The sequence below is a fragment of the Ovis aries genome, chromosome 6 (assembly GCF_016772045.2).
Source record: "Ovis aries strain OAR_USU_Benz2616 breed Rambouillet chromosome 6, ARS-UI_Ramb_v3.0, whole genome shotgun sequence".
In the NCBI taxonomy this organism is placed as follows: Eukaryota; Metazoa; Chordata; class Mammalia; order Artiodactyla; family Bovidae; genus Ovis; species Ovis aries.
In genome coordinates this window covers 4,154,740-4,179,004 of record NC_056059.1, presented here as the reverse complement: position 1 = coordinate 4,179,004, position 24,265 = coordinate 4,154,740, and the positions used below count along the sequence as shown (strand labels likewise).

Here is a 24,265-nt window from a genome sequence, read left to right as displayed (position 1 = left end):
CTGCAGAGCAGGTCTTTGTGAATTGATAAACAGTCTTGCTACGTGTTTGCTAATAAGAGCCTCTGCTTTACTTTCTTGTTCCTGGCCAGCTCTTTGCTTATCTGGGTGGGGTGAAACCAAAGCTAGACATTAATGCAGTATCCTGTAAGAGCTAGAGAAGCTGGTCACCCATCTCACTCTTCCTTTCCTGATGAGAGAAATTCCTTCAAGGGGAGGAGTTCCTTCTTGGTGCTGGACAGTGCCAGTTTGTGATATAGGGTGACACAGACAAAATGAAGTTGTACTTTCTTCTTGTGCAATTACTCTGTTTTGTGTGTGTGTGTGTGTGTTGTTCTGTGGTGTCCCTAAAACTTCCTAAGTGGAATATATGGGTCTCCAGGTGCTGTCTTTTGTTTGTGGATAGCTCTCTAATCACTGATATTCATTGGGGGAAGCTGGGATGTCCTATATACCACTATTTTTTTCTAAGAATATATGCTCTTGTAATCATAACAAACATAATTGCAAATGATAACAATTACTTTATTGTTTATGATTCTACTGTAAATGGGATTTTTTTCTTTATTGCTCATTCAGTTATTTTTGCTATATATAGAAAATCAACTGATTTTATGTATGTTGTTTTATATCCTGCAACTTTACTGACTTCATTTATTCTAAAAGTTCTTTGGTGGAGTCTTTAGAGTTTCCTATAAATAAGGTAATGTCACTTGAAAATTGATACAATTTTACTTCTTTCTTTCTGATTTGGGTGCTTTTTATTTCTTTTCCTGACTAATTGCTCTGGGTAGGATTCCTGATACTATGTTTAATGTAAGTGGCAAGAGTGAGCATCCCTGTCTTCTTCCTGATTTTATAAGAAACACTTCCATCTTTTCACTAATGAATATAATGTTACTTCTTTGTCTAATGGCCTTTTTACCCCATTACAAGTTCCTTTCAGTGTCCACAGTCTGACCCAGTTTGATGGGTTTATCTCCAGGGGCTCCCAGACATAGCCAAGAGGTTACTTCAGGATCCACAGCTGGAACCAAGGACTGTGTGTCTATTACCAAATACAGAGTAAGCAGGACTACTTTTGAGTTCCTTGGTGTATGATGCTGGTGACAGGACCAAGCCAAACAAAACTATTGCTCATTCCCCATGGGTAGAGATCTACGTCTATAGATGAGATCATGGTCAGTGAGTCAGCCACCTTGCTATGGACCTATTTAACAAAAAAAGCTCTCTCTGTTTATAATAGGAAGAAGATTCAATCCCTGTCACTCTGAAACAAAAGTCTGCTATTTTTATCATACAGCTTCTTAACCTCCTAGTAAAATTAAAGTATATCCTCTTCCAATGATGACAGCATAGGGACTTTTTGATATGTCTTGTTTTCCAAAATTGTAGCCTCAGAGCCTGGTACTAGCAAGAAAAGCAATATTATTAAATAAAATAATATAGCTCAGTCTCCTCAGGAATTGTGGCAGCATCTTGGAAGAGGAGTCTGTTGGCTTAATTCTGTAATAGATTATATTTATCATACCCTGAAGAGGAGACAGGAAGAGAATGAGCAAGCGGAAGTGCTCTGTATCACTTTGTGGACAAGGCTCCACAAGGAAATCTTTGTATTACTATCCTTCATCAGCAAATAGAAGAATGCCACTAGTGATGTGCCCCACAAGAAGGCAGTTGCCTTTGTCTTACAGTTGTTTACACAATCTACTGAGATATTATTTGTCCTTGAAGTTATATGAAGGTCAGAGGTATGTCTGCACAGTAGGAAAGGGGAAAGGAGAGACAGACATCTGTGCAAGGATTAGAGCAAGAGACTTGGAGCACATGTGGAAGGCCACAGAAACAGGTGGTGACACATCACCAGATCCCTCCAGGGTGGGGTGCAGGAGGCTCACACCTGGGCACCGAAGGCTGCCTCACCCACCCACTGTGTCTGCAGAGTAGGAACTGGGTCCCTTGAAAAATGCATTGTCATAGGTTATTGACATGGAGTGGATTCTCAGAAAAAGATTCAATGGTCAGACAATAAGATTTTCCTGAACTTGGCTGAGGATTTATTGTTTGAAAATGAAGAGGAAGATATCTTTCTGAGACAAAAGAGGAAGACCTTAAGACCAAAAATGAATACGCCTATGAGAATACATCCCAGAAGGGCTTACCTTTTCCTTGAATTCTTAGAATCAATTATATTTAGTGTCAAATGTTAAGTTGTTGTCTGCTATGTTGCAGTTTTCTGTAGTTATTTTTCAGTAGTTGCTTGATTAAGTCTATTTCTTGTACTTATGTTGGGCAGTGATACTTTGAAAGTTAATGGAACAGCAGTGAACTTTGTTCCTTTTAAGTAAAGCATGGTTTGCCCTACCCTGTACTGTCCCCCCACCCTCGTCCCCAGGGCTCACCAAACAGCCTACTGAGAAGTTCTAGGCAGGTAGAAGCTATCCAACGAGCAGATGCCCAAGCAAGGTGAACCTGGAAAATTGGCCTATAGCACATTCTCTCATAGGTGTACTTTAGAAGCAAGCCTTCTTTTCCCCCACATAGTTAGGAACAGATGATTCCAGAAAAGCCATCTAGAAAGAGGTAGAGAAACAGGGAGAGAGTATCTGCACGGAGGCTAGTTACATATATTCTATACAAGGATACACATGTGGGGCATAATAAGAGCATGATATGTGAGATTTCTTATTTTTTCAAACAATGGCCTGGTTTGTATTTAAAGTTTCTCTGCAGAGCATTTGAGAATGCTCACAGTCTATGGGCTTGTCTCCATGGAGCTTGCGGGAGAATGATAATGCATTTTTTCTTACTGCAAAGCACTGAGCACCATAGTGATTAAGCATGTGGGCTCTGGCATTAAATTGCCTGGTGCTATTTCTAGATTCTGAATTTAATTGCTAGGTGGCCTCAGGCAATTTACTTAGTCTCTCTAAACCCTAATTTTCTAAGCTATGTAAACAGGTAGTAATGGTGTTACATATTGCAGTGATTACATGGGAGAGTTAGTATAATTTGTAAATATGGTGGCAGATAATGAGGGCTCAGGAATGCTATTTCTAACTATAATTATCTTTATTTCTAAAGTGCTAGGAAACCTCAGTAGTTGACTGGGGACTCTTGTGGGAAAGGATTATAGGGTTGGCAATATCTTGATAGATAGAGTGTCTGCAGAACTATCGACGGACATCTGTAACATTGTACAGAAGGCGATGATCAAAACCATTCCCAAGAAGAAGAAATACAAAAATGCAAAATGATTGTCTGAGGAGGCCTTACAAATAGCTGAGAAAAGAAGACAAGCAAAAGGCAAAGGAACGATATATCCATCTGAATGCAGGGTCCCAAAGACCAGCAAGGAGAGAGAAGAAAGACTTCCTCAGTGATCAATGCAAAGAGATAGAGGAAAAGAACAGAATGGGAAAGACTAGAGACCTCTTCAAAAAATTAGAAATACCAAGGGAACATTTCATTCAAAGATGGGCACAATAAAGAAGAAATTGTATGGACCTAACGGAAGCAGAAGATATTAAGAAGAGGTGGCAAGAATACACAGAAGAACTATACAAAAAAGATTTTCATGACTCAGATAACCATGATGGTGTGATCACTCACCTAGAGCCAGAAATTCTGGAGTGCAAAGTGTAGTGGGCCTTAGGAAGCATCACTACGAACAAAGCTTGTGGAGGTGTTGGAAATCCAATTGAGCTATTTCAAATCCTAAAAGTTGATGCTGTGAAAGTGTTGCACTCAATATGCCAGGGAATTTGGAAAACTCAGCAGTGGCCACAGGACCGGAAAAGGTCAGTTTTCATTCCAATTCCAAAGAAGGGCAATGCCAAAGAATGTTCAAACTACCGCACAACTGCCTCATTTCACACGTTAGCAAAGTAATGCTCAAAATTCTCCAAGCTAGGCTTCAACAGTATGTGAACTGAGAACTTCTAGATGTTCAGGCTGGATTTAGAAAAGGCAGGGGAACAACAGGTCAAAATGCCAAATTTGTTGGATCATAGAAAAAGCAAAAGAATTAAAAAAAAAAAAAACACCACACATCTACTTCTGCTTTATTGACTATGCTAAAGCCTTTGACTATGTGGATCACAACAAACTGTGGGAAATTCTGAAAGAGATGGGAATACCAGAAAACCTTCCTGTGTCTGAAAAATCTGTATACAAGTCAAGAATCAACAGTTAGAACCAGACATGGAAAAAGGAATGGTTCAAAATTGGGAAATGAGTACATCAATGCTGTATATTGTCATCTTTCTATTTAATTTGCAAGAGTTAAATATGATGTACTCTGCAAGTACATCTTGCAGAGTCCATCATGTGAGATGCCAGGCTGGATAAAGCACAAACTGGAATCAAGATTATGATCCACACAGTCAAAGGCGTTGGCATAGTCAATAAAGCAGAAATAGATGTTTTCTGGAACTCTCTTGCTTTTTCCATGATCCAGCGGATGTTGGCAATTTGATCTCTGGTTCCTCTGCCTTTTCTAAAACCAGCTTGAACATCTGGAAGTTCATGTTTCATGTATTGCTGAAGCCTGGCTTGGAGAATTTTGAGCATTACTTTACTAGAATGTGAGATGAGTGCAATTGTGCGGTAGTTTGAGCATTCTTTGGCATTGCCTTTCTTTGGGATTGGAATGAAAACTGACCTTTTCCAGTCCTGTGGCCACTGCTGAGTTTTCCAAATTTGCTGACATATTGAGTGCAGCACTTTCACAGCATCATCTTTCAGGATTTCAAACAGCTCAACTGGAATTCCATCACCTCCACTAGCTTTGTTCATTGTGATGCTTTCTAAGGCCCACTTGACTTCACATCCCAAGGTGTCTGGCTCTAGATTAGTGATCACATCATGATTATCTGGGTCATGAAGATCTTTTTGTACAGTTCTTCCATGTATTCTTGCCACCTCTTCTTAATATCTTCTGCTTCTGTTAGGTCCATACCATTTCTGTCCTTTATCAAGCCCATCTTTGCATGAAATGTTCCCTTGGTATCTCTAATTCTCTTAAAGAGATCTCTAGTCTTTCTACTTTATTGACTATGCCAAAGCCTTTGACTATGTGGATCACAATAAACTGTGGAAAATTCTGAAAGAGATGGGAATACCAGACCACCTCACCTGCCTCTTGAGAAATCTGTATATAGGTCAGGAAGCAGCAGTTAGAACTGGACATGGAACAACAGACTGGTTCCAAATAGGAAAAGGAGTACGTCAAGGCTGTATATTGTCACCCTGCTTATTTGACTTATATGAAGAGTACATCATGAGAAACCCTGGACTGGAAGAAACACAAGCTGGAATCAAGATTGCTGGGAGAAATATCAATAACCTCAGATATGCAGATGACACCACCCTTATGGCAGAAAGTGAAGAGGAGCTAAAAGCCTCTTGATGAAAGTGAAAGAGGAGAGCGAAAAGTTGGCTTAAAACTCAACATTCAGAAAATGAAGATCATGGCATCCGTCTATTTCATGGGAAATAGATGGGGAAACAGTGGAAACAGTGTCAGACTTTATTTTTTTGGGCTCCAAAATCACTGCAGATGGTGACTGCAGCCATGAAATTAAAAGACGCTTACTCCTTGGAAGAAAAGTTATGACCAACCTAGATAGTATATTCAAAAGCAGAGACATTACTTTGCCGACTAAGGTCCGTCTAGTCAAGGCTATGGTTTTTCCCGTGGTCATGTATGGATGTGAGAGTTGGACTGTGAAGAAGGCTGAGCGCCAAAGAATTGATGCTTTTGAACTATGGTGTTGGAGAAGACTCTTGAGAGTCCCTTGGACTGCAAGGAGATCCAACCAGTCCATTCTGAAGGAGATCAACCCTGGGATTTCTTTGGAAAGAATGATGCTAAAGCTGAAGCTCCAGTACTTTGGCCACCTCATGCAAAGAGTTGACTCATTGGAAAAGACTCTGATGCTGGGAGGGATTGGGGGCAAGAGGAGAAGGGGACGACCGAGGATGAGATGGCTGGATGGCATCACAGACTCAATGGATGTGAGTCTGAGTGAACTCCGGGAGATGGTGATGGACAGGGAGGCCTGGCGTGCTGCGATTCATGGGGTCGCAAAGAGTCGGACATGACTGAGTGATTGAACTGAACTGAACTGAACTGGAATCAAGATTGCCGGGAGAAATATCAATAACCTCAGATATGCAGATGCCACCTCCCTTATGGCAGAAAGCAAACAGGAACTAAAGAGATCTTGATGAAAGTGAAAGAGGAGAGTGAAAAAGTTCGCTTAAAACTCAATATTCAGAAAGTGAAGATCATGGCATCTGGTCCCATCACTTCATGGTAAATAGATGGGACAACAAAGGGAAAAATGACAAACTTCATTTTCTTAGGCTCTGAAATCACTGCAGATGGTGACTACAGCCATGAAATTAAAAGTCACTTGCTCCTTGGAAGAAAAGCTATGACAAACCTAGACAGCCTACTAAGGGATCAAACCTGTATCTCTTGAATCTTCAGCATTGGCAGGCAGGTTCTTTACCACTAGCGCCACCTAGGAAGTGCAAGTTGTATCCTGCAACTTTCTGAATTCATGATGCACTCTACTAATTTTCTGATAGCATCTTTAGTGTCTGCTATGCATAGTATGTCATCTGCAAACAGTAACAATTTACTTTTTCTTTTCCAATTTGTATTCATTTTACTTCTTTTCCTTCTGATTGGCTAGGACTCCCAAGACTGTGTTGAATAAAAGTGATGAGAGTAGACATGCTTGTCTTCTTCCTGATCTTAGAGGAAATGGTTTCAGCTTTTCACTGTTGAATATAATTTGGTGTGTCACACTGATTGATTTGCAGATATAAAAAAAAAAACTTTGCATCTCTGGGATAAATTCCTCTTGATCATGGTATATGGTCCTTTTAATATATTGTGGGATTTGGATTGCTAGTATTTGTTGAGGACTTTTGCATCTATGTTCATCAGTAATGCTGACTTGTAATTTCCATTTTTGTATGTGTGGTGTCTTTGTTTTTGGTGTCAGGGTAGTGGTGGCCATATAGAATGAGTTTTGGAGTATTTCTTCCTCAATTTTTTGGAACAGTTCAGACAGAAAGGGGTTAACTCTTTTCTGTTTGATAGAATTCACCTGTGAAGCCATCTGATTCTGGACTTTCATTCATGGGAAGCTGTTTTAGTCACAGTTTCAATTTCAGAAGTTATGATTGGTCTATTGATATTTTCTATTCCATCCTGGTTCAGTCTTAGGAAACTGTGATTTTCTAGGGATTTGGCCATTTCTTCCAGGTTATCCATTTTATTGGCATAAATTGGTTATTGTATCTCATGACCCTTTCTATTTCTTTGGTGTTCATTGTAACTTCTTTTTCATTTCTAATTTTTGAAGCAACTGACAAGCAACTAATCTCAAAATATGCAAGCAACACCTACAGCTCAATTCCAGAAAAATAAACGACCCATCAAAAAATGGGCCAAAGAACTAAATAGACATTTCTCCAAAGAAGACATACAGATGGCTAACAAACACATGAAAAGATGCCCAACATCACTCATTATCAGAGAAATGCAAATCAAAACCACAATGAGGTACCATTTCACACCAGTCAGAATTGCTGTGATCCAAAAGTCTACAAGAAATAAATGCTGGAGAGGGTGTGGAGAAAAGGGAACCCTCTTACACTGTTGGTGGGAATGCAAACTAGTACAGCCACTATGGAGAACAGTGTGGAGATTCCTTAAAAAATTGCAAATAGAACTGCTTTATGACCCAGCAATCCCACTGCTGGGCATACACACCAAGGAAACCAGAATGGAAAGAGACTCATGTACCTCAATGTTCATCGCAGCACTGTTTGTAATAGCCAGGATATGGAAGCAACCTAGATGTCCATCAGCAGATGAATGGATAAGAAAGCTGTGGTACATATACACAATGGAGTATTACTCAGCCATTAAAAAGAATACATTTGAATCAGTTCTAATGAGGTGGATGAAACTGGAGCCGATTATACAGAGTGAAGTAAGCCAGAAAGAAAAACACCAATACAGTATACTAACATATATATATGGAATTTAGAAAGATGGTAATGATAACCCTGTATGCGAGATAGCAAAAGAGACACAGATGTATGGAACAGTCTTTTGGACTCTGTGGGAGAGGGCAAGGGTGGGATGATTTGGGAGAATGGCATTGAAACTTATATAATATCATATATGAAACGAGTCACCAGTCCAGGTTTAATGTGTGGTACTGGATGCTTGAGGCTGGTGCACTGGGATGACCCAGAGGGATGGTATGGGGAGGGACGTGGGAGGGGAGTTCAGGATGGGGAACACATGTATACCTGTGGCAGATACATGGTGATATATGGGAAAACCAATACAATATTGTAAAGTAATTAACCTCCAATTAAAATAAATAAATTTATTTTAAAAATCAAACTTTTTAAAATTGCTGATCTTATTAAGGGTTATAAGTGTGTTGGTCATAATATTTTTTTCTTTTAATTTTTTTAAATTAGATGTCCTTTTTTAAGGTTAAGTGGTTCCTGTCTATTTTATCTTTGGGAAGAGTTATTAATCATGCATTATCTTAAATGCAATTAAGGGAATTATATCTGCATATAGTTAGATGAGGTCTTGTATTAGTATTCCTGTCCTTTAATCTGAAAATGGAGTAAGTTACAATAAATACTAATCAAATTAATTAATTCAGCTGATTACTTAATTGAAGTTTCTCTAAACCTGAAGTGTTGTTCTTCCATACCACTGTGATTTCGCAAAAACTGTTTCATATTTGGATTAGAATTGAATTGTCAAACTACATATACTAGTACATTTTAAAAAGAGGTTTATATTTTACTTATTTATATAATTATCAACTCCATTGTGCATTTATATGTATATGTACTCTTCACTTTTTACCTAATGAACTTTGGTAGACTGTGACACAGACCATGCCTGATAGAGATTCAGCATTCCTGATAGAGATTCAGTATTACTGAACAATTAAATATACATGTTGAAATTGGGGGGCACATACTGTAATTATTCATTATGTAGAAAATAGTAGAAAATACCCATTAACTTTTCTTTATTTTTGCTGGGGAGAACTATGATGATAACTATTGATTTTTTACCAATGTAGAAAAAGAATATACTTTACACATTTATTCATTGTTTATTATACTGCAGTTTTTAAAATCCTGCTTTACTTAGTACTCAGTATATGCAACTGAGTTGCTTGCAGCTATTTTTGTCGGTCTGTTTCAAAGTTTCTTCATAAATCTATGTATTCCTTAATATGATCTTATGTAAAAAAGTATTAAAATTGCTGTTAAGTATAAAAAAAACAAAAGAGTAAAAAAGAAGCAAATCATATCAGTACAAAAACTTGATAAAATATAAAGGAAGGCAGAGAGAAAAAGACAGGAAAATAACTATAAAACTAACAGAAAACAACAAAACAGTAATAGCAAATCCTTTCTATCAATAGTTAGTTTAAGTGTAAATGAATTAAAACATCTAATCAAAAGGTATAAAGTGATGAATGAGTTTAAAAAAAAAAGACCCCACCACACACACAAAATGTTAAAATATTTTCTAAACGTAAAAAAATATTTTTAAGACCCAGCTATATGTCATCCACAAAAAACTCACTTTAGATTTAAGAACACAGATATGCTGAAAGCAAAGAGATTTTAAAAAATAGATATTCCATGCAAACAGTAACTAAAAGACAGCAGTTGGGGCTATACTTTAATGAGACAAAATAAATGTGAACTTAAGTTTAAACTCTCAAAAACTGCCACAATAAATAAAGGAGAACATTATATAACGATAAAAGGGTCAATCCCAGGAAGCTTTAACACAATTATATATGCGCCCAACATCAGAATATCTAAATATATAAAGCAAGCAGTGACAGAACTAAGGGGGGAAATAGACATCAATACAAAGATAGTAGGAGACTTCAATATCCCACTGTTAACTGTAGATAGACTATACAGATAGAAGATCGTAAGGAAACAGAGGACTTGGCTAATACTATTTACCAATGGACCAAGAGATATACACAGAACAATGCACCAAACAGTAACAGAATACGCATTCTTAAGTGTGTATAGATCTTTCTGTGGGATAGATCACAGTTAGGTCCAAAACAATCTCAACAAACCTAAGAAGACTGAAATCACAACAAATACCTTTTTGACTGTGACAGCTGAAACTAGAAATCAATAACTTTCCAGAAGGAAGACTGGAAAATCCACAAATATGTGAAAATTAAACAACATACTCTTAAATAATCATAAAGTCGGAGAAGAAATGAACAAGAGAAATAGAAAATATCTCAAGATTAAAAGAACAACACAATACTCCAAAACTTACGTAATACAGCAAATTACATGCTAACGAACTGAATAACCTTGAATAAATAGACAAATTACTAGAAACATATAATCTGATCACATTTATGAAGAAACAGAAAATCTGAACAGATCTATTACTAATTTAGAGATTGCGTTGGTAATCACAAACTACCAGCCAAATAAAAACCCAAAATCAGATGGTTTTGCTGTAATTTGACCAAATATTTAAAGATTAGTTAATGTCGATCATTTTCAATTTCTTCTCAAAAACTGAAGAGAACAGAGTACTTCCAAAATCATTTTGAGGCCCACATTATGCTGATACCAGAGCTAGACAAAGACACCACTAGGAAAAAAAAAAAATCCTATTTGTGCATGATTGGAATGCAAAGATGGGATGTATTTTTAATATGTTTTATGGATGAACACAGATACAAAAATCCCTAACAAAATACTAACAAACTGAGTTCAACAGTATATTAGAAGGATCATACATCATGACCAAAAGGAATTTATCTCTGGGATGCAAGGATGGTTCAACATACGAAAATTAATTAATGTGATATGTTACATTAAGGGAATAGAAGATTAAAATCACACTGTCATCTCAATAGATGCAGAAAAAGCATTTGATAAAATTCAACACCCTTTAAAAATAAAAACTCTCAATAAGCTAGAAATAGATGGAAAGTGCCTGAACAAAATAGAGTATATATATGAAAATCCCATAGGTAACATACTCAACAGTGAAAACTGAAAGCTTTTTCCCTAAGATTAGAAACCAGGCTAGAATGCCTACTCTCAGCACTTCTATTCAACATAGTACTAGAAGTCCAAGCCAGATCAAGTAGGCAAGGAAAAGCAGTAAAAGGCACTCAAATCAGAAAGGAAAAGTAAAATCTTTCATGTTTGCAGTTGAAATAGTCTTATACGTAGGAAACCCCGAAGACTACATCTAAAACTCTTAGAACTAAAACATAAATTTAGTAATGTTATAGGACACATAATCAATATACAAAAATCAGTTGTCTGGAAAACAAATTAGGAAAATAATCCCACTTACAATGACACTAAAAAGAATAAAACTCTTGAGAATAAACTTAACTGGGGAGGGGTGAGAGCTGTATGCTGAAAAGTACAAACTATTAATGGAAGAAGTTAAGGAAAACACAAACAAATGGAACAATATTCTGTGGCCGTGGGTTGACAGAAAATATTTTTTAAATGTCCATACTACCCAAAATGATCTATATCAAAATCCCAATGGCATTTTTCATAGAAATTGTTAAAAATTTGAAAATTTATATGGAACCACAAAAGAACACTAATAGCTCAAGAAATTTTGAGAAAGAAGAGAAAAGCTGGAGACATCACACCTCCTGATTTTAAATATATTACACAGCTTCAGTAATCAGAACATTATGGCGCTTGCATAAGATAGACATATAGACTGATGGAACAGAATAGAGAGCTCAGAAATAAACACACACATATACAGCCAACAGATCTTTGACAAGGGTTCTGATAAAATACAGTGGAGAAAGGATAGCATCTTCAACAAACTCTGTTGTGTAAAGTGGATATCCATGTACAAAACAGTGAAACTGGACCTTTATATTATATGCAAAAATCAACTTAAAATGTATTAAAGGCTTAAATATGAGATCCAAAACTATAACAATTTCTAGAAGAAAATATAGAGGAAAAGCTTCATGCTAGTCTAAACAATAATTTCTGGGATATGGCACTGAAAGATCAGGCAACAAAAATAAGAAAGTTGGACTACGTTAAACTAAAAAGCTTCTCTATAGCAAAACAAACAACTAAATGGTAACATACGGAATGGGAGAAAATATTTGCAAACCATATATGCAACAACAGATTACTTGTCAAAATATATACTCCTATAAAACTAAAAAAAGAAAAATTTCAATAACCAAGTTTAAAATGGGCTAAGGACTTAAATAAGCATTTCTTCAAGGAAAACTTACAAATGGTGAAGAATTGATGCTTTTGGACTGTGGTGTTGGAGAAGACTCTTGAGAGTCCCTTGAACTGCAAGATCAAACCAGTCCATCCTAAAGGGGATCAACCCTGCATATTCATTGGAAGGTCTGATGCTGAAGCTGAAGTGGCCAAGACTTTGGCCACCTGATGCAAAGAGTTTACTCATTGGAAAAGACCCTGATCCTGGGAAAGATTGAAGGCAGGAGAAGGGGATGGCAGAGGATGAGATGGTTGGAGGGCATCACTGATGCAGTGAACATGAGTTTGAGCAAACTCTGGGAGGTTGGGCAGGACAGGAAGGCCTGGTTTGCTGCAGGCCACAGGGCCGCAAAGAGTCTGCCATGACTGAACAACAACATCACTAATAATCAGGGAAATTAAAGTCAGACACACAATGAGATGTCACCTCACACCTATTTAGATGGCTATTATCAAAAAACAAAACAAAAACTACAACAACAAGTGCTGGGAAGAAGGTGGATAAATTAGGACATTAGCACACTTCTGTCGAGAATGCAAAATGGTATAGTCACCGTGGAAAATACTATGGAGGGTCCTAAAAAACTAAAAACAGAACTATCATTTGATCCAACAGTCTTATATCTGGGTATGTAGTCAAAAGAATTTTTTAAATTATACAAATGAACAAATAGATTCAAGGGATTAGATCTTATACACAGAGTGCCTGAAGGACTATGGATGGAAGTTCATAACACTATACAGGAGTCGGTGACCAAAACCATCAAGAAAAATAAATGCAACAAGGCAAACTGCTTGTCTGAGGAGGCCTTACAAACAGCTGAGAAAAGAAGAGAAGTGAAAGGTAAAGGAGAAAAGTAAAGACATAGCCATCTGAATGAAGAGTTCCCAAGAATAGCAATGAGAGATAAAAAAGCCTTCTTAAGTGAACAATGTAAAGAAAGACAGGAAAACAATAAAATGGGAAAGACTAGAGATCACTTCAAGAGCATTAGAGATACCAAGTATGAATTTCATGCAAAGATGGGCACAATAAAGGACAGAAGTGGTATGGACCTATCAGAAGCAGAAGAGATAAAGGAGAGGTGGCAAGAAATCACAGAACTGTTAAAAAAAAAAAAAACAACTCTGAATGACCCGGATAACAATGATGGTGTGATCACTCACCTAGAGCCAGATATCCTGAAGTGTGAAATCAAATGGGCATTAGGAAGCATTACTACGAACAAAGCTCTTGGAGGTGATGGAATTCCAGTTGAGCTATTACAAGTCCTAAAAGATGATGCTGTTAAAGTGCTACACTCAATACGCCAGCAAATTTGGAAAACTCGGCAGTGCCCACAGTACTGGAAAAGGTCAGTTTTCATTCCAATCCCAAAGAAGGGCAATGCCAAAGAATGCCCAAACTGCTGCACAATTGTACTCATTTCACATACTAGCAAGGTAATTCTCCCATCAAGCTACACTTCAACAGTACATGAACTAAGAACTTCCAGATGTACAGGCTGGATTTAGAAAAGGCAGAGGAACAGAGATCAAATTGCCAACATCCACTGGACCATAGAAAAACTAAGGGAATTCCAGAAAACATCTACTTCTGCTTCATTGACTACACTAAAGCATTTGACTATGTGGCTCACAACATACTGTGGAAAATTCTGAAAGAGATGGGAATACAAGACCACCTTTCCTGCCTCCTGAGAAACCTGTATGCAGGTCAAGAAGCAACAGTTAGAACCTAAAATGGAACAATGGACTGATTTCAAATTGGGAAAGGAGTACGTCAAGGCTGTATATTGTCACCCTGTTTATTTAATTTATATGCAAAGCACATCATGAAAAATACCAGCCTATATGAATCACAAGCTGGAATCAAGACTGCCAGCAGAAATATCAATAACCTCATATATGTAGATGACACCACCCTAATGGCAGAAAACAAAGAGGAACTAAAAAGCCTCTTGATAAGAGTGAAAGAGAACAGTGAAAAATATGACTTAAAATCAATATTCAAAAAGAAGCCAGGATCATGGCATCTGGTCCCATCACTTCATGACAAATAGATGGAGGGGAAATGGGAACAGTAACAGACTTCATTTTGGGGGGCTCCAGAATCACTGTGGATAGTGACTATAGCCATGAAATTAAAATACACTTACTCCTTGGAAGAAAAGCTATGAGAAGCTTAGCATATTAAAAGCAGGGACATCGCTTTGCTGACAAAGGTCCATATAGTCAAAGCTTATGGTTTTTCCAGTTGTACGGATATGAGAGTTGGACCATAAAAAAGGCTGAGTGCCAAAGAATCGATGCTTTCAAAGTGTGGTACTGGAGAATACTCTTGAGAGTCCTTTGGACAGCAAAAGAGATTAAACAAATCAGTCCTAAAGAAAATCAATCCTAATATTCATTGGAAGGACTGATGGTGAAGCTGAAGCTCCAATACTTTGGCCACCTGATGCTAAGAGTCAATGAATTTGGAAAAGATCCTGATACTGGAAAACACTGTGGGCAGGAGAAGGGGACGACAGATGACAAGATGGTTGATGACATTATCAACTTAAAGGACATGAGTCTGAGCACACTCTGGGAGATAGGGAAGGACAGGGAAGCCTGGGGTGCTGTAGTCCATGGGGTCGCAAAGAATTGGACACAACTTAGCAACTGAACAACAACAACAAATTAACGTATTTACACAACAGAAATAGAGTCACAGATGTAGAAAACAAGTGGGAAAGTGGGTGGAGGGAGGGAAGGAGAGAGAGGAATCAGTGGATTGAGGTGTACATACATACACTACTGTATATAAAATAGGTAACTAATAATGTATCCATAGCCCTGGGAACCATACTCAACACTCCATAATGAAAATAAGCTAAAAAAGAGTGGGTATTTATATTTATATTTGAATAACAAATTCACTTTGATGTACTCCTGAAACTAACACAACATTGTAAATGAACTGTACTTCAATAAAAATTTTTTAAAATAATTAAAATCAGGAAGAATCTCATAGATATATTAACATTTCATGTTCATTGCAGCACAATAGTCAGGATGTGGAAACAACTTAAACGTCCATCGACAGATGGATACGTAAAGTACGACACATACGATTTGCCTTAATTCTGAAGGGAAATCAGAAGGAAACTGCATTACGTGTGAAAACATGGATGAGCCTGAGGACACTATACTAAGTGAAATAAACCAATAATACATAAACAAATACTGCATAATTCTTCTAATATAAGGAACCTAAATTGTCAAGTTTATACAATCAAAGAGTGGACTAGTGACTTCCAGAGGGTAAGGCAGAGAGGGAAATGGGAGTTACTAATCAAGGAGCAGAAAATTTCAGTTAATTAAGTATTGTATTTATAGCTAACAATAATGAATTAAAACTTTGTTAAGAAGATAGAGCTCATGCTAAGTGTTCTTATCACAATAAAATACAATTTTTTTAAAAAGCATGACGGCTAGAGAACATAACTGCTAGATTATGAAGGTCAAAGAAGGGCCTGTCTGCAGAGCTGTTTGAGCTGGGTGAGATCTTAATGAGTCAGATGAGCGATTGTTTGGGTGCAGAAATTCAAAACAAAGAGCCAAAGGAAAAAAAATTTCAACATGTTTAAAAATTATAAAAACAGGAAAAAAAAAGACAATGTGCCATTTCCACTGAATATCAACTGAATTTTTCAGGAGCATTGTGATCAAGGACAGTGATAGGAAATAATTCAGCGTGTTAATTGGAAGCTGAATTGTGAAGTACCTCCTAAGTTGTCTTCAAACTTTAGATCTTATTCTAGTAACAGTGAAAAGTTATTAAAGTGTTTTCACAGAAGGAGCTAATAATTTTCTTTGAATTTTAAAAGATCGTTCTGGCTGCTATGTATGTGTATATGTGAAGGGATGTAGGGGTGTACACAATGCTATATAGCAGATCTTTAGAGCTTATTCATCTTGATTAACTAGAATTTCATGCTCCTTGTACTAGCAAGAGGGTAGCTAGTAGGAGTGAAGCAGGGTGAGCTGTTGAGAGCTACTGAGGCAGGCCAGATATTACCATCATGGACAGGTTGAGCACAGAGGGTCAGGAGCAGGGCAGCTGACCCTTGAACAAAGTGGAAGTTAGAAGTGCTGAAACCCTCTTCACAGTCAAAAATTTACATATAATTTTTATAACTACCCTCCTTGTACATGTTTCTCTGTATCTGTGGTTCTGTATCTATTGATTCAATCCAATTATATAGCACTGGATTGTATTTACATAGTATTCAAACCACTTATATATGCCTGTAGCATTAACTATTGAAAACAAATATAAGTATTATATAAGTAGACCCACACAGTAACATCAACTACAGTTATTTTATGATATATTTTGAAATTAGAACTCATAGGATTATATAGACGGGTGATAAATTAGCTGACACAAATTTCTTCCATCCCAATATATATATCCCTTGCAAGGTGAATTTCTTTTGTTTTAATTTTTGCTAGCTTTTATTTATTCTTTTAATTGGTGGAAAATTGCTTTACAATTTTGTGTTGGTTTCTGCCATTCAGTTCAGTTAAGTTCAGTCGCTCAGTCGTGTCCGACTCTTTGCGACCCCATGAATCGCAGCACACCAGGCCTCCCTGTTCATCACCAACTCCCGGAGTTCACCCAGACTCACGTCCATTGAGTCATCGATGCCATCCAGCCATCTCATCCTCAGTCGTCCCTTCTCCTCCTGCCCCCAATCCCTCCCAGCATCAGAGTCTTTTCCAATGGGTCAACTCTTCACACGAGGTGGCCAAAGTACTGGAGCTTCAGCTTTAGCATCATTCCTTCCAAAGAAATCCCAGGGTTGATCTCCTTCAGAATGGACTGGTTGGATCTCCTTGCAGTTCAAGGGACTCTCAAGAGTCTTCTCCAACACCACAGTTCAAAAGCATCAATTCTTTGGCGCTCAGCCTTCTTCACAGTCCAACTCTCACATCCATACATGACCACGGGAAAAACCATAGCCTTGACTAGACGGACCTTAGTCGGCAAAGTAATGTCTCTGCTTTTGAATATGCTATCTAGGTTGGTCATTACTTTTCTTCCAAGGAGTAAGCGTCTTTTAATTTCATGGCTGCAGTCACCATCTGCAGTGATTTTGGAGCCCCCCAAAAATAAAGTCTGACACTGTTTCCACTGTTTCCCATCTATTTCCCATGAAGTGATGGGACCGGATGCCATGATCTTCGTTTTCTGAATGTTGAGCTTTAGGCCAACTTTTTCACTCTCCACTTTCACTTTCATCAAGAGGCTTTTTAGCTCCTCTTCACTTTCTGCCATAAGGGTGGTGTCATCTGCATATCTGAGGTTATCGATATTTCTCCCGGCATTCTTGATTCCAGCTTGTGTTTCTTCCAGTCCAGCGTTTCTCATGATGTACTCTGCATATAAGTTAAACAAGCAGGGTTATAATATACAGCCTTGACGTACTCCTTTTCCTATTTGGAACCAGTCTGTTGTTCCATGTCCAGTTCTAACTGTTGCTTCCTGACCTGCATACAGATTTCTCAAGAGGCAGGTGAGGTGGTCTGGTATTCCCATCTCTTTCAGAATTTTCCACAGTTTATTGTGATCCACACAGTCAAAGGCTTTGGCATAGCCAATAAAGCAGAAATAGATGTTTTTCTGGAACTCTCTTGCTTTTTCCATGATCCAGCGGATGTTGGCAATTTGATCTCTGGTTCCTCTGCCTTTTCTAAAACCAGCTTGAACATCAGGGAGTTCACGGTTCACTAAGCGCAGGCAGCGGCGGAGGTGGCAGCAGGCTGGCGCACTAAGTGCGGCTGAGAGCTACCCCACGTCTGAAGGCAGGGACAGCGGCTCAGAGTGCCAGGCTGTGACAGCGCAGGAACGGCCGGGAGGAGCCACCCCACATCCGAGGTCAGTGGTGGCTGGGAGGAGACACCCCGCATCCGAGGCCAGTGGCGGCCGGGAGGAGACACCCCACGTCCGAGGTCAGGGCGGCCAGGAGAAGCCACCTCGTGCCTGAGGCCAGGGGCAGTGACCCTGAGGAGCCACCCCAAGCCCGAGGCCAGGGGTGGCAGCTGGGAGGAGCCACTAACACCCGAGGCCAGGGCCAGCGGCCAGGAGGAGCAACCTGAGGAGCGGTGGCTGAGCAGGCACAGAAGGGCCTAGAGGAGCTATCCCACGTTGAAGGTCAGGAACGATGGCAGTAAGGAGATACCCCTCGTCCAAGGTAAGGAGCAGCGGCTGTGCTTTGCTGGAGCAGCCATGAAGAGATACCCCACACCCAAGGTAAGAGTAACCCAAGTAAGATGGTAGGTGTTGCAAGAGGGCATCAGAGGGCAGACAGTGAAACCATACTCACAGAAAACTAGTCAGTCTAATCACACTAGGACCACAGCCTTGTCTAACTCAATGAAACTAAGCCATGCCCCCCGGGGCAACCCAAGACGGGTGGGTCGTGGTTTCTGCCATACAAAAATATAAATCAGTCATGATTTTATATATATATATATATGTCCTTTGTTCCTGGGCCTCCCTCTCCCTCTCCTTCCTCAATCCCACCCCTGTAGGTCATCACAGAGCACCAGGCTAGGATCCCTGTGTTTTTTAGCAGCCTTCCACTAACTACTTTACACACGATAATGTACATAGGTCAACGCTACTTTCTCAGTTCACCCGACCCTCATCTTCCCCCACTTGATCCACAAGTCTGTTTTCTGCTATCTTCATCAGTACCATTTTTCTATATCCCATATACATGCATTAATATACAATATTTGTCTTTCTCTGACTTACTTCACTCTGTATAAGAGGTTCTAGGTTCATCTACCTCACTACCTCAAACTCAAATTCATTCCTTTTGGTGGCTGAGCAATATTCCATAATAAATGTAATAAATGTACCACAACTTCTTTAACCATTCATCTGACTGTGAACATTTAGGTTGCTTCCATGTCCTGCATATTATAAATATTGCTTCAGTGAACACTGGGGTACACGTGTCTTTTAGAGTTGTAGTTTTCCCAGAGTGTATGTCCAGTAGTGGGGTTGCTGGGCCATATGGTAGATTTATTCCTAGGATTTTTTTAAGGACTCCATACTGTTCTCCATAGTGGCTGTATCAGCTTACATTCCCACCAACAGCACAGGAGGGTGCCCTTTTCTCCACATCCTGTCCAGCATTTATTGTTTGTAGATTTTTTGATGATGCCTTTCTGACAGGTATGAGGTACCTCATTGTAGTTTTGATTTGCATTTCTCGAATAATTAGTGATATTAAGCATCTTTCTATGTGTTTATTGGCCATCTGCATGTCTTTTTTGGAGAAATGTATGTTTAGATCCTCTCCCCTTATGAGCTACTTATATATTTTGGAGTTTAACCCTTTGTCAGTTGCTTCATTGGCAATTATTTTCTCCCATTCTGATGGTTATCTTTTCATTTTGTTTACAATTTCCCTTGATGGGCAAAGGCTTTAAACTTTTTAGGTCCCATTTTTTAAAAATATTTGTTTTTATTTCCACTAAGCAAGGTGAATTTTTTCTCTCATCCAGAGATGAAATCTATCTACCCTCTTGAATCTGGTTGCTTTATAACTTGATTGACCAGTAAATTGGGGGAAGAAGTGACTTCATGCAAATCTGAAAGCTAGACCTTAAAAGATATTTCCGCTTAAGGTTTGCTCTCTTGAAATGTTGTGATGAGGCACTTTTATAAGAAAATGTATTTAGCTTGTTATTGAACAAAGAGTCATGTGGAAAAGAGTCAAGCACTCCAACTAACAGCATCAACTGCCAGACAGGTGAATAAAATCTTCTTGGTCCTTGCAATCCAGCCAGCTTGTCAGCTGAATGAGCCACATGAGTGTAGATGAACCTAGCAGGATAATCTCCCAGCCCACAGAATTGTGAAAACCAATAAACCATTATTTTTAAAGCCCCTATGTTTGTTGTAGTTTGTTATATAGCAGTATGTAGCTGAAACAGATGATATCTCAAGTTTGAGGAACACAAGGGAATTATGGATAGGTCTTAAATGCTCAGCTTCAACAACTGTAGTGCCACTTGCTAAACCGAGGAATGCTAAGGGAGGATGGGTTTTGAGGTGGAAAACTACAAGTTCTGTTTTGGCTATGTTGAGTTTGGAAATATCTATTAACCATGTATTTGAATTTAAGTGGAGGAGTCAGCAATGGTCATTGTTTTGAAAGCCGTCAAAATATAAATATCATTGAAAGCCATAGAAAGAAAAGACACACTTAAGAATAGACTGTAGTTAGTGAAGAAGAGGACCAGGACTTTGGGATTCTCTAACTTTCCAAGATTGAGTAGAAAAAGAAGAATCAAAAGAACAACAAAAACAGAAGAATCATCTAGTGAGGTAGGAGAAAATCCAGAAAGGAGAAAATGGTTCCATGGAAGCCAAGAGAAGGGCACATTTCAAGAAGAGCATGCTAGGAGGCAGTCGGGGGACTATGGCAGTATCATCCTGGGAGTCATTGAAAACCACGAGCACTTTCAATGGCATGAAAACTGCCCTACAGACCACTCTTGTTAGAAGCATTGCCACTCAGGGGAGCACAGAAATGCCTCAGGAGCTTGGGGGAGCTAGGGAACCATTAAGTCAAGGAAGTCTGATTTGTTTGTTTTATTATACTGTTTTACTTTTAAACCCTCCTAACCTCAAGTAACATCATGGAATCATAAAGCCAGACATTACCGCACATTCCAGCTAACCCTCTCAATTTACATATTAGGAAACTAAAGAGACACAGACAAGGCAATTACTCTGCCTACTCTGTGTATAATTGCATAGAAAGCTGACCACACAAGATTTTCTTCTTTTTCCTTTTTTTTTTTTGTGAATATGAACTGAATACTAGATAATATGATGAAACTACTAATTACTAACTATTGTTAGTCATTTAAGGGCAGTAATTTTATGGTAGTTGTCTAGGAGAATGTCTTATTCTTTTTAAAAACATTTTAAAATAAATTTATATTCCACCCATTTCTCCTTCCCTTCCCCTTCTATCTCTGGAAACCAACAATCTGTTAACTGAATCTATTACTTGTTTTTTTGTTTTATATTTCATATATAAAAAGGATAATACAGCATTTGTCTTTAACTTTTTTGCTTTGCATATTGCCTTCAGGTCTATCCATATTGCTGGGCGTTATAAGATTTCATTTATTTTTATGGCTGAATAATATTCCCCTGTGTACATATATATACATATGATTTCTTTATCCATTTATGCATTAATGGATACACACATTGTTCCCATATCTTGGCTATTATAAATAATGCTGTAATGAACATGTGGGTGAAAATATCTTTTTGAGTTACTGTTTTCAATTCTTCAGGTTAATGCCGCAAAGTAGAACTGCTGGTTCATATGGCAGCTCTATTTTTTTATTGAGGAAGCGCCATACTGTTTATAGAGTGGCCACACTAATTTATATTCTATCAAACATTCATAATGAGAGTTGCACAAATTTTTTTGGTTTCCCAGTACATATAAAAGTTAGGTTTACACTTTAGTCTATTGAGTATGTAGTAGCACTGTGTCTTAAAAAACAACGTAAGGGCTTCCCTGGGGGTCCAGTGGTTAAACGTCCACCTGCCAATGCAGGAGAAACAGGTTCCCTGGTACAGGAAGGTCCCACATGCCACAGGGAAACTAAGCTCACATGCCACAAGTACTGAGCCTGAGCCCCCTGGAGCCTGTTCCCTGCAACAAGAGAAGCCCTCACACTGCAACTGGAGGGCAGACCGCAATCACTACAACCAGAGCAAGCCTGAGTGCAGCATCAGAGACACCGCGCAGCCAAAAGTAAACAAATGAATATGCAAAAATCGATGTAAATACCCTAATTTTACAATGTTTCATTGCTTAATATGCTAACCATCATCTGACAATACAGGGTTGCCATAAAGCTTCAAATTGTAAAACAACAACAAAACACAATATTTTGAAGTGCAATATAAGCAAACCACAATAAAAGAAAATACCCCAGATAATTGGAGAAGGAAATGGAAACCTACTCCAGTATTCTTGCCTGGAGAATCCCGTGGGTGGAGGAGTCTGGTAGGCTGCAGTCCATGGGGTTGCAAAGAGTCGGACACGACTGAGCGACTTCACTTCAGTTGTCCCTCCATGTCAGTGGTTCCACATCCACAGTTCAACCAACTGCCCACTCTGTAGTACTGTGATACACATGTGTGCTCAGTCCTGTCTGACTCTTTGCAACCCCAAGGACTGTAGCCCACCAGGCCCTCCTGTCCATGGGGTTCTCCAGGCAAGAATACTGGAGTGGGTTGCCATTCCCTTCTACAGGGGATCTTCTGAACCCAGGGATTGAACTGGTGTCTCCTGCAACTCCTGCCTTGGCAGTAGGATTCTTTTACCACTGAGCCACGTGGGAAACCCATATATATATATTTTTAACCTGCATATAAGTGGATCCACACAGTTCAAATCCGTGTTGTTAATGGGTCAACTGTACTACCTCAGAAAACACTGTTAGAAGAAAGAGCTGACTCTCTCAAAGTAGACATTTTTTTAGGTGCTTGGAATTCAAAATGACAGTTACATACTTCTACTTTCCTTCCAAATCTCTAAAGATTGTTAATTCCCAGTGGAAGCAAAATACAAGGATTTTAAACTTTAGTGTGCAAAGAAACCCTAAGCATTTTAAGATATTAATAAAATATTTGTTACAGTAGATCAGTGTTTCATTCTCTTCTTAAACCAGAAACCTTGACAAACAAATGTGCTACCTATCACTATGGAACATATATAACCTAAATATCTAGACAGATGAGGTAATGCTCTTATGTACCCTGCGCTGACAGTGTCTTCATAAATGGCTCCATCCTTGGTAACATTTGGGGCTGCCATCCTATTACTACAGCACTCTGGAAGCCGCCAGGATATGATTCTGGGGTTTCTGTGCTCCAGGGTGCTCTGTTTTCATTCCATCACATCTCTGAAACAGCAAGGTCAGACACAGCCAAAACATCTTTCAGAGCTGAGAGACCAGGATGTCCAGATATGCCTGATAAAGAGTAACAAGTCAAAATCTTCCTGCTTCTGCTAAGTCACTTCAGTTGTGTCCAACTCTGTGCAACCTCATAGATGGCAGCCCGCCAGGCTCCCCCGTCCCTGGGATTCTCCAGGCAAGAACAATGGAGTGGGTTGCCATTTCCTTCTCCAATGCATGAAAGTGAAAAGTGAAAGTGAAGTTGCTCAGTCGTGTCCGAGTCTTTGCAACCCCATGGACTGCAGCCTACCAGGCTCCTCCGTCCATGGGATTTTCCAGGCAAGAATACTGGAGTGGGGTGCCATTAATCTTCCTAGCCCTCCTTAAAAGCCTGGGGTGCGATGCTCTAAAAAAGGAGCCAGTCTCTAATCTCGTCACAATTAACTCCTTAATCCCAAAAGCATTTACTAAGAGTCTACTCTATGACAGATGCTAAGGGATAAAAAAGTAAAGCAGGAAACCATCAGAACAAGCCTTCACATCTTCCGTGTTGTCCATCCCTGGGTTGCATTCCTCCAGTGCTTGTACCCAGCAACCTATGTGTTCTCACTTCCAACCCTGACCTTCTCTTCAACAAATAGTTTCTCTTAAGCTCATCCTCAGTCATTCAAAGATTTGTCTCCACTCCCTCTATTTTTATTTATTTATTTATTTATTTTATTTTTTACAATATTGTATTGGTTTTGCCATACATCAACATGAATATGCCGTGGGTGTACAAGTGTTCCCCATCCTGAACCCCCCTCCCTCTTCCCTCCCTGTACCATCCCTTTGGGTCATCCCAGTGCACCAGCCCCAAGCATCCTGTATCCTGCATCAAACCTGGACTGCCAATTCATTTCTTATATGATATAATACA

The 24,265-nt window shown here is 38.9% G+C and overlaps 1 protein-coding gene across 4 annotated transcripts in view; it reads left to right on the top strand.

Annotated features, from left to right (window-relative positions):
* Positions 1–24,265, top strand: part of LOC132659993 (endogenous retrovirus group K member 19 Env polyprotein-like) — a 190,877-nt gene that overhangs the window by 140,029 nt on the left and 26,583 nt on the right. The window contains exon 1 of one of the 4 annotated variants that reach the window (XM_060417518.1): positions 18,119–18,274. The exons of the other annotated variants lie outside the window; for them this stretch is intronic. The gene's annotated coding sequence lies outside the window, so the exon portion shown is untranslated. Of the gene's footprint in view, positions 1–18,118; positions 18,275–24,265 lie in introns of those variants that run through there. 4 annotated transcript variants of the gene reach the window in all.